The sequence below is a fragment of the Parus major genome, chromosome 21 (assembly GCF_001522545.3).
Source record: "Parus major isolate Abel chromosome 21, Parus_major1.1, whole genome shotgun sequence".
In the NCBI taxonomy this organism is placed as follows: domain Eukaryota; kingdom Metazoa; phylum Chordata; class Aves; order Passeriformes; family Paridae; genus Parus; species Parus major.
The window spans coordinates 3,956,035-3,967,675 of NC_031789.1; the positions used below are offsets into that span (position 1 = coordinate 3,956,035).

At 48.9% G+C, this 11,641-nt stretch overlaps 1 long non-coding RNA gene across 1 annotated transcript; it reads left to right on the forward strand.

The window, feature by feature from the left end:
* The first annotated feature begins 6,653 nt into the window (after window positions 1-6,653).
* Window positions 6,654-9,020, forward strand: LOC117245392. The gene is made up of 2 exons (XR_004500062.1): window positions 6,654-6,981; window positions 7,373-9,020. It is a non-coding gene; the product is annotated as an uncharacterized LOC117245392 (long non-coding RNA).
* The last annotated feature ends 2,621 nt before the right edge of the window (window positions 9,021-11,641 follow it).

Consider the following 11,641-nt stretch of genomic DNA (forward strand, 5'->3'; position numbering starts at 1 on the left):
CAAACCTGCTCATCTCTCCAGAGCCAGGCTGGGAAAGGGATGCGAGTGGCAGCTGTTCTGCCACTGGCGGGTACAACTGAGTATTCCTTAGAACAAGAAAGAGGGGGAGAGGAAAGGGTGCCCTGTGCAAATACCATCTGCATTCAGATTCAAATAAAATTATAGCAAATCTGCAGCACTGGAGATAAAAATGGTAATGAGTTTTAATAGTTCCCTTTGATTTCTGCTATTGAAATTGACTCTGGGAGGCTGATATTGTATCGGGAGATGTTAGATCCCTGGCCACACATCAGGCAGCTGTACTGCTTCCAGGAGTGAGGGAGAGGGAGTGGAGCCACTCTGGAGCATTGTGGCCATGGCAAGAGCGAGAGCTGTGAGAGGCAGCCATTAGAGCAGCCATGCAATTAGTCCAGCCATCGATTGTTAATACACTTTTAATCAATAATCTGGGCAAAGCCAGGAGCTGGATTGATATTGCAGGGGTGTGCAGTATCCATAAAACTGTCATTTGAGCACCCAGGGAGGTGAGTTGCTTCTCCACTGCTGATTAGCTGGAGGGGGCTGTAATTGGCTAGGGAAAGGCAGGAGGTGATACCAGATTATTCATTCCAGAGTGCAAATCCCTGCCTGACACACACAATCCCACCAGCACCAGCTCTACACCCCTTCCCTCTCTGCAGACCACCATTCCAGCTAATTGTGCGTGTTCATGCACGCTCATCAATGTCCAAATCCAGGATTTGCCCCCGTTCTCTGATACTGAACTCGTTACCTGTGCTGCTGATCAATTAACGATCTCGCTGTCCCTCGTGAGCAGCCACAAGTCCAGATGGAATGATGGACTTGGGAAGGAAGTGCCTCTGCATCCCCACTGGTGAGAAGGGCCTGAACCCCAGTTTTACCAAAGGAGCCATGGCCTCACTCTGAGTCAGATCACGTCACCACCACGAGCTGTGGCTGCGCCAGCAAACTTCACTTCTGCCAAATGGAATTCTCTCCTGCCGTGGGGCTGTGGCTGCTGGGAGCTCGAGGCTGGCGCCCTGGGCTCCGGATGAGCCCTGTGTGCTTTTGAGGAGCCATCTGGGTCAAATAGCAGGAGGAAAGCTCAAAATCTCTTTTTTTTTTTTCCTCCCTGAGAGCTCAAGGGCAAAATTTGAACATCAGAGGCAGGGACAAGTCTTCCTGGGCTGATTTGTGAACATCTTGGTGAGACATCCAGGATCAGATCCGAGAATATTTTAGTGATGCAGAGAGTGATTCAGAGTCATCCGGGTTATCCCCCCTCGCTGAGGATGCGATTGAAATGTTTGTGGCTGAATATCACCTGGGAAGAGCTGAGCACTCACACAGGCACACAGACTGTCATGTTTATATCCCAGGATCTCCTCAGCCTCCCAGCAAGGCTGAGAGGAGCATCCATCATTTTCATACCCGGGCTCTGCGCTGCAGGAGGGCTCTGTCACTCAGTGCCACTCCTGGATCTGACCCAGCTGCTCTAGGAGGGTGGGCCACAGCCCCTTCTCTGGCTTCCCAGGTCCAGCCAGGAGGGATGAGATGCCTGTGGGAAAGGTGAAGGATATGCTATGGCTCAGGAAAAGCTGATCCCTACAGTTTTTACACCAGAAGTTTTAAGTGCAGGATTAACTTCTGGAGCCCATGGATGCAGCTCAGCCCGGGGGCTGCAGCAGTGATCAGGGACCACAGGCTGTTTAGGATGGCCAGGCCACCCCATCTCCCACCCCATGGCAGGATCCCCTCAGTGAGGCAGCTGCAGGAGTGCTGGCTCCGAGCGGGAGCAGCCGTCCAAAGGAATCTCCAAGCACCTTTCCAGCGGGTGCCGATTGCTTCCCGGTGCGCGGATGAAACGTTGCCTTGTTTCTTCCCTCGGTGCTAGCCAGCTGCCCAAAGACAAACTGTCCTCCCTTGGGGGGTACATTAGAAATGCTTAAGCAAATTAGCCATAAATAGAAAATGTAACATATGGGGCTGTAGATAATGTTTCATTATAAATTATCATATTCTCCAGGGAGATACGCCTCTTCCCTTCACACCAAAGACTCTGGGTTTCTTCTTCTGTGCAGATTTTGAGTTTCTTCTTCTTTCTTTCTTTTTTCTTTCTTTCTTTTTTTTTTTTTTTTTNTTTTTTTTTTTTTTTTTTTGGTTAGTGTTTCACAACGATTGGACTCAATAGTTGATTTCCTGGGTGCGGAAATTGGGATACGTAGCTCACTCCTGCAAATCCTCTCAGATTTAAAACTCCCTCATTAAAAAAATAAAAGAAGTGAATACAGTCCTGATGAAAGGTGCTTGAGTGAAGGCCCTGAAGATTAAATGGGGCTGTTTATCCACCACAGAGTCGCACCAAGGACAACAAGGCTGCTTCCCCTGCTCTGTCCCAGTACTGCTGACTGCAGACCATAGCCCCAGTTCTCAGCCACAGGAAATCAGGCACTTTCCAAAACAAGAATGCCCACAAATTATTCCCTTCTCCTGCTCAGGCTGAACAGCTCAGGAGAAATCAGCCCAGCGGCCAGAATCAGCTGTTGGGCATCCTGGTGGGCAGCACCAAGCTCCTCCCACCTTGAGTAAATATGAAAAAACTGGTACTGTTCATACAGCTACAGAGTCCTTGAGGGAACAGATTCCCCAGACAGCCCAAAATTCATCTTTAACATCTTGAAAATTGATTGGTATGGTTTTTGTTTATTTTTAATTATAATTTCATAAGTTTGTTCCCAGAGTGATCCAGAATTAAGTTCCAGTGGCCACTCAGAAGATCCCATCATGCTCTGGGTAGACATTTTTCTTGCTGAAACCTCCCTGAGCTGACCCCCACTGGAGTCTCAATCCTCACACAGATGGCAGCAGAAAAGAGATTTTTTCCCCCAAAATATTATTGTGTATTCAAACACAGACTGTGCTGGCAGAAGTACAGGAAGTAGTTTTCTGCTGCACAGCTCTAGGTGCATATGGATCTTGGTCTCCAAAACCCAGAAACTGAACCCATTAGAATCACTTCAAGTGAGATTATTGCAGATGCAGAGATTTACCTGCTGTAATTGCAGAAATCTTGGCACTTGCATCCTGGAGCTAATGGATGTCATCAAAGCACTGAATGAGTCCTGATTTTGGTAGTTACAGTCCCACCTGGCACCTCCGCCTCTCCATAATAACCACAAACTTAAGGGAAAGGAAATGCAGAAAGGAACATCTGTTGCAATGCAAATATTTGGGAGGACGGTGGCAGCTCCTACCAGAGATAGTTTCCCTGCCTGGTTGCACGTGCAACGTGTCCATCCCTGGTTTGTCAGCATCCTCCTCACCTTCTGGTGGAATGTAGAGCACTGGAGCTCATGTACCAGTAGGATGCAGGGTGAGCAGCAGGCGTGTTGGTGGGTTGGCGAGCTCTGAAGCATCTGTGCTGGTGGGATCCTGTCCTTCCCAGGACCAAACTGAACCTGGCAGGGTGGGATGTGGCTGTTGCAAGCAGCTGGTGGGATGCTTTTGTTGCTATCCCATCCCTGGTGTGCTGTCAGAGAGGATTTGCAGCAGTTCCCAGTGGCACAGAGGGGTTTAGCGGATATCCCGTTACGCTGGGGACAGGTGACTTAACTGGGTCAGCAGGCTTTGCTCTGCAAAGGCTTAAACCTCTCCATTAGCTGCCTCTGTGTGTCTCCTGAAAACTTCAAACCAGAAGGAAAAATGCCTTCAAATTTATGTGGAATCTCATTCTTGATGGAAGCCGGTGGAGATGCGCCCTTGCCTTGGCATTGCCAGATGGAGATGGGATGGTCCTACCTTGCTCCTCACAGGATGCTCACATGGCACTGGGGCTGGAGGAGACCCAGCAGTGCTCACCTCATCCCTCTGGCTCACCATCATCACTCCCAGTGGAAGATGGAGGTGCCATCAGGAGACACAAACACTGGATTGTCTGGTTCTGAGATCACCCCTATCCCCTGAGGCTTTCGTGCTATATGGACCCTCACAAGGACCTCAGAGTCTGGTGACAGTGGTGGGGCCAGAGTCCCTGTTAAATTTCCTTTGAACATTTGAGCTGGAAGCAGTGGCTGTCATGGCTCACGAGGTTGGAGAAACTTTCTGCCCAAGGAAATATTGACCTTTCCTGCAGAGCAGCAGAGCGCAAGGATGAACAGAGCTGCGCCCTCAGCACCCGGCTGAGAGCCGAGCATCCCGCAGATCAGCCCCGTCAGTTAAAATAAACAACAACTCCAATGCATCCCTGCCAGGGCAGAGCTTCAGCTTATTGTTCCAGTCAAAATAGAATTATCACCCTGAGGCCTTGGAGATCAAAAAAGGGGGAATGAACAGTGAAGGCAGTGAGGGAATTGCTGGAGCAGTGATTCTCTCTCCAGTGTTGGGAATTGATGCTGGATTCCTGTAGACACAGGGAATGATGCACTGCTGAGGGCGGCAGTTGCAGCCTTCTCGGGTGCTTGATTCTCTCTTTCACTCTTCACCAACCTCTGGCTTTCATAGCCTTCAACTTAGACTTCTGTTTTTTGAAAACATGGATCCATTTATCATTTTCTTGTTGCGGCATGATGTACTCTGTGCAATAAGATGGAAAAATGCAAGGGCGATCTTGAGTGTGGAACAGAACAAGCCCTTGCCAGCAAACCCTCCACAGTCAAAAACGTTGGAGTCCTAATCCTAGTTGGAACAGGAGAGGGAGTCAATGATCTCTGGACATCTTGGTCTCCTCTGGAGGCTGTGACACACTCTGGGGGAGGCAGTGATGCCCTGAGCACACAGAATTCCAGCCAGGTGGGAAACTGAGGCAAAATCTGTCTGGTGTGCTCTTTGTGCTGGTGATGAATCATTCATCCCTTCTCAGCCAACATTGCCAAAAAAAGAGCCACCTTAACATGAAGGACAGAGGAGGAAGGTGGCAGGGCCGTGGGTCCTGCAGGAACACTGCGCACTTCCAGGAGCAGAGCGGGCGCGTCTCCCGCACGTCTGCGCAAAGCAAACACAGATTATGCCGTTTCTTCAGGCCTTTCATTTCACACGTCATTTTTTCTATCTAAGTATAGGTTTACACGAGAGGTAATTACCATCCTTTCACAGCTCTTAGTGCAGAGCAAAATGAGACGGAGTATTACATTCGTAATCTAATCGTAAATAAAAAGGGCCGTAATAACCTCCAATTAGCACATTAAAGTGTGTCGAGGACTTGTTTTACCACTCCGGTGTAAACAAGACCCCTGGGAACACCTCAGACTGCTGAGGCAGAACTGGTGGGTCCCTCTTCTCCCTCTCGGAGCCAAGTTATGCAACACCCTGAACACCAGCTCTTAGTTGGAGTCAGACATGGATTTTTCATGAGGATAAATTAATTATGGGCAATTCTGTTCCCTCTGCTGACACATCTGGTGCCAGGCAGGGAGGAGAGGGTTGGAGTCTCCTCTTCAAAGCTGTTGGGACAGCATTGCTGGTTCCCGTTGGAAGGCTGTGGGGAAGTAAATAGAGATGAAGCAAAAGGGTGGTACGAAGATGAAGGTCAAAAATGACCAGAGGCCCATTGCTGCTCTTAGAATTAGGCACTGAACACAGAATTGGATGAAAAAATATTTTTCCAGCACTCCAGGGTGGGCAACGGCTGAGGTGGGGCTGATGGGGTCCCCACCCCTGGGTCAGACCTGATGGAAGTGCATCAGCCATCCAACAGGAGATAGTATATTTTATCCCCTTCTGTAAACACACGTAAGGCAAATGGGCTCAGGCCTTTCCCAAAGCTGTGATTGCAATCCCCCAGGGAAACTCATTTTCAAATGATCTTGTTAGACATTGTTAGGAATTGATATATTTGCATAGCATGAATGTTAAAACTCAGAAAGAACTCAAATGCCAATTAGAACCATGGCGGTTTTTTTCCCCCCTCATTAATCAGTCATAAAAGAGCAGCTCCAGGTGTTTTTCCCTGACTAAACGTCGGCAGAACCTACCGTTATTAATCTTGATGACCCAAGTGCCATCACCATACACAGATTTCAGCAGAGTGATGGAAGAGTGGGAACGACACAAGATGTGAGGTGTAAGTGCAGCCATGGATCACTCCTGGGGCCTGGGGACCAGCACTGGGATAACGGTGCTGGGATAACCCCGCTGGGATAACACAGGCTTGGAACGCAGCCTCAGGGATGCTGCTGGGATAGCAGCGTGGGGATAGCCTTACACTCTGCATAAAATCAGCAACAAACCCTGGAATTTCGTTTCAGAAACAGCGAGGAAGTGATGAGTCAAGCAAGACTGGGCTGAGAAATGCTTCTGCCAATGCTCCAAGAAGAAATACTGCACTCAGGTGAGGGAAATGCCATCCGGAAAGTAAAAGGCATCACAAATCAAACAAACATGCAGATGGGGTTTGTTATGGCAGCTGGCACAGCGGGGAGGATCTGTGGTGAGTCACCCACTTGGCAGCTGGGCACGTTTGCTTGCTGGGTCCGAGTTCCCTCTTTTGTCATCACTTGTTTTCCTTGCTGGGCTTCGAATGGCACAGCCTGCCATGGGCTCTCTGGGGCTCCACGGCAGCTCAGCCTCGGTGGGCACTGCCTATGGAGAGAAGGACCTTGGAAATGAGGCACATCCCAGCCTTGTGGCCATCCCAGCCTAAGGCAGTCGGAAGGACGTCGCCAGGCTGTTCCGAGCCCTCCCAGGAGGAATTCAATCAGCTTCACGGTGATTAATTACCCGGCCATAGCCTCAGGTGCAGAGCTCCCCTGGGATAGGACAGGGCAGAGGCACAGCCCTGGCCCAGACTCCCTCCTGGGAATAAAACCTGCATGGGATCAGCTGTAATTAGCAGCACCCAATTATATATCCCACTACAAATGATGATGAAAAAGCAAAAACCCCGAACTAAAAATATCTCCCCTGGGAGAAGTGTGGCCAGTGTTTAAGCTGATAAGACAGAGCGAGGAGGAATATGAAGCAGCGAACTGTCCTTCCACATAAAAGGTAGGGCTTCAGATATGCAGATTTTCAATAAGCTTTTGAAATTCTCTAATAAAAATACTGTTAAATATTAATTATATTGCTATTTATAAATCTATACATAATTAATAGGAAAAAATTAAAGGAGCAAGGATCGGTTAAGAACTGTCTTCTAAATATTTGAATAGTGAAACATAATTATGTTTTGATGCGAAAATGTCAGGAATACACTCAAGTGTTTTTATATTATTGAAATGAGTGAAACTTGCTTGGAACTGCAGCCCTGGGAAGGGGCTGTTTCACCTTGTTCCACTTCACCCGCAGAGTTTATGTGCACTTTGCTGCCTTGGGATAGTGAACACCACTGAGAGTGAGAACTGTTGACACAAGAAATTGTGGTTCATCCCTATTTCAGGCTACAAACACCACCATGGCCCAGCTGGAGAGCCCCTGAGCGCTGGTGGGGAGCAGCACCCTCCCAACAGAGTGGGGACAAAAGCACAGCAGTGGCCAAGGACAGACCGCACACGTTGTGGGAACCTTGTGGAGATATCCAAAATAGTTGGCTGATTTGCCTCCCCTTGAGGATATTTCATGGGAAAGAGATGCCAGGCTGTTTCCTCAGGAATTTGTGAGCTCTGCCGCATTTCAAGTGAAAATGGGTTGGAACGACCAAGGAGGGGCAGGAGAGACGGAGGGAAGTGCTCAATGTGATCCCAGTCTTGGGCAGCTGCTGAGACCTGGAGCAGGGTTTCCTGGGCTCCCCAAGAAGCATTTTTGGGACTTTTTCGGCAGATGCAGCACTCACCACCCTGTGCTGCATCCCTGGGCAAGACAAGGGTGCAGCCACCTGTGGTGTCTGCAGAGCCCACCCACAGCCCTGCTCTGTAGGTTTGGGAGGGCTCTGCACTAAAAGCAATGCAAATCACATGTTTTTCTTTACAGAACACAGTACAAGCTTTTGCACTTAAGTCAAAAGGCGTTTTTACCTTAAAAGTGTGATTTGCTGCAAGGGAACAATGAATTTAAAATAAGTTTTATTTCTAAATAGTTTTGTACGCTGGCTTGCTTTGTCCTGAAAAACTTCTTCTCAGTTCTGTTCTCTGTTTTTGTGTTTGCTGATGAATAGGGTCATTGAGAGATGGCTGTGATGGAGGGAAAGCCCTTAGCCAGGCTCTCTGGCTTGCAGCAGAGGAACTCTGGCCAAGGAGGTGGATGCTTGGGACCTCCTGCTAGAGAAATGGCATCTGTGAAAATCAGATCCAGCTGAAGTCTGAGCATTCAGAACAAGTAACACTGCCTCCATCACAGTGTTTGATCTGTCATGGTGCTGAGGTCTTTACCCTGTGTCTGCTCCCAGCCCCTGCCCCTCTGGCTGGTGATTTGGCTCCCTGGGGACTCCCAGAGCAGCACATCAGCCGGAGCCTCCTGTGCTGTGGCACAAGGACAGAGCCATATGTCACTTCTGTGGCACTAGGAGCTCCTCTGTAAATGTTCTAGAGGTGTTACACAACCCAACAAACCCAGAACTGTGAAGAATGTGGAGCAAAACACAAGGAATTTAGTAGAGCATGTGAAAGACGTTACAAACCCATAAATTTTCCCCTAATGCAATCCTTATGCAGATCTGGGCACAGGCCTGGGCCCTCTGTGCCATCACTCACCCTGACAAATGAAACTTTCTCAAACTTTTGCACATGAAGGAAAGGTTTGCAGTTTGGTTTCCTGGTTTGCTTGTTTTTAAATGCGTAACATGAGTGATTATGTCTCAAACCAAATGTTTCAAAGGCCTTCTAACTTTCTGGAAGATTCATGGCACAGCTTCCCCATGTTTTTTGAAGAGGAAAGTACATTTATTTATTGCACTTTAAGGGAGAGATAGTATCTCTCAGCCAATTCCCTAAAACAGCCCTGCTGTCCTAAGGCACTTACCGAGTATTGCTCTGCTCAGCTAATATATTACTATATAAAAAGGGAACAAATGACCTTAAAATTCGGACATCTGTCTCTGATGGGTTTCTCTGTGGTTCTCAGAAAGAAGTAACAGAGACAGACCTCCCTCAGGCCTGTGCAGAAAGCAGGAGCTATTCTGGCTGTCCTGCTGCTCCTGCCAAAAATCTTTGGCTGGAACAATGCCTGAGCATCTCTGTGTCAGCACAGGGAGAGGTGCCCTCTGCAAGGACCTGACCCAAAGGCATGTTCTTCTTCATGACTTTGTGGACTCAGGACTTGCCCCATCCCTGGGCTCTGCCCCCCGTGAGGCTTTGGGACACGGTCACAGCACCTGGTGGGAGGCCAGTGATGGCTCCCAGGTACCCCTGTGCTCACACCCAGCTCACCTGGGTTTGAACACAGTGAGTACCCCCAGGTCCCTGCAGGCACTTCCCTTTTGCTGGGGGATGCTGAGGGCTCTGAGCCTGAGCGATGCAGCAAGTTTCTGGCTCTTGGAGGTGGAGGATATCAGTCCTGAGGCAGCACTGTGGCTGTGCCTGGTCACCATGCTGTGCCACAGCCAGACCCTCCAGTCTCAGGCTGAGCATCTGCCCAGTGTCATCCCCGTGGCAGGGCCCCGAGGCCAGTGGGCACATGCTGAGCCACAGCCTGTGGCCCGAGCTGCTGGAGGCAGCAGTAACCCCTCTGTCCTTCTGATCTCCCCCCACTCTTCCTCCCCATGTTGCAGGTGATCAAAAACGGGCAACAAACGAGCAGTCAGCATTTGTGCTTGAGATGTATTTAAAAAGGTTAAAGCAAAACAGATCAAAACATCCTTTATTCTACAGCCTTTTCCCCAAAGTAACACGTTAGCCCTAAGGTAAAAATCAATGTTCAAAGCCTGTACCAATTTTCAGAGAGATAAATACTTTGTTTAACACTTTGTGTTCTCGGTGTGCGTGAGGTGCTGCCAGTGGTTCCCAGTTAATGTCTTTGTACTGGTGAGGAGGTTCTGCATTTTGAGGAGAGAAAGAGCTAAACCAGGCACTTATGAGAACTCCTTTCACAGCATTTCACACTGAATGACTTTAGAGGATGCCGACACTCTGGGTTTGTCAGCCACATCTCCCCGGGACAAATGCAGGAATTGGGCTTCCATGCCAAATCAAGACAGCACGTCCCCGAGGATGTGCCAAGCATGCACAGCCCAGCCCCCACATCCCACTGGAAGAGCCTCACTGGGAGCAGCACGGTGCTGGGACATCGCCGAAACCGAGCACGTACCAGTTTTGACGACCTTCTCAAGTCTTTAAACTCAGGAAGACAGGCAGCACCTCGCTCAGACTTGTAAGGAAAAGATTGGGTTTGTCCACGGGAGCCTTTCAGTGTTTATGAAAGGTCAGTGGGGGATGTGAAACTCGCCATGGAACCACAGTGGTTTGTTCAATTTACAAGCATCATTCGTTTCAGTGCAACCAGAAAGTTATTCAGGTCCCTGCCTGCAGCCCTGGCTGCTCTCACCAGAGGCTGGGGCTGGCTCAGAGCATCAGTGTCAGCCCTGTGCTGGTGGGTCGCCATGGCCCGGCAGAAGATGAGAGATGCCAACAAGGCTTCTCATTAGCCCACAGCAGTTTAATTGCTCCTTGCATGGAAATCTCCTCAGAGAGAGGACAAGGGGCATGGATTCTTGCTGCTTCTTTCTAAGCAAATACCAGGAATCTAATTCCTAAATTTTCAGACATTTTCCTGATTAGAGACTGCCCCAAGTGCCAGGGAAAAGCCAGCAGTGGAGCAGAGGTTCAGGTGCCTCATTGACCCTTGCTCTCCACAGTGATCCTGGCAGCGATCCTTGCTTCCCATCCCTGCAGAGCTGCTGCTGCTCCTGCAGGCACTGTCTCCTTCCACACAGAAAGATGTGGCCGATCAAACATGAAGCAATAAAAAATTCCTTCAGCCCACTAACACCTTCCCCAGTCAGCTGGGCATTTTCTGAGCTAAAAGGGCTTTTTTCTTCCTTGATGGATCCCTAGAACAATAATTGAACGATTTGCTGTAATAAAAAGTTAAATTGCATAAAATTAATATTGATCCAAATTAAACCATTTGTCTCCCTTCCCTTTTCGGCTCCACAAACACGATTATTGCTTTGGCTGTTACAAACCAAATACAATCACAAGTTGCAATCACAGCTTGTTTTCTGCCCTTTGCTCCCCCTCCCCAGCTCCCTTTTCTTGCAGGAGAGAAGGCAGCACCTGGGCCAGCATTTTTTTGATCTTCCTGAGCACCAGGATGCCTTTCTGGCCCTGGCCAGGCTGTGGCATCTGCTCCAGCCTCTAATGTTTGCAGGAGGGACCAGAGTGGACAAGGAAGGAGGAAATACCCCACTGATGGACTTCAGAGCCAGTTCTCTCCTGTTTTCTCTTCCCCTCCATCATTTTCTCATGGTACTAATTGGAAAGGAAGGAAGGAGCTATAAATACCTCTGGAAATTAAAAGGAGCATGTACAGTCTTGGCAGAGAGGGAGAATATCTGGAGGGTCTCAGCTCCTCTCCCTTACACCTACTGGCAAGTGTTTACTTTGAAATTTTTCATTTGTCTCCTCTGGGATTACAGGCAAAACAATATTTGACAGCCCAGGAAAACTGTGGTTTCTATGGAGCCAGGGATGAAAATCTGGCTCAGAGTAAAGCAGGCACAGGAAAACAAGGTCTTAAAAATGAGCGAGCCTCTGCAGTGGGGTGTGGGAAAAGA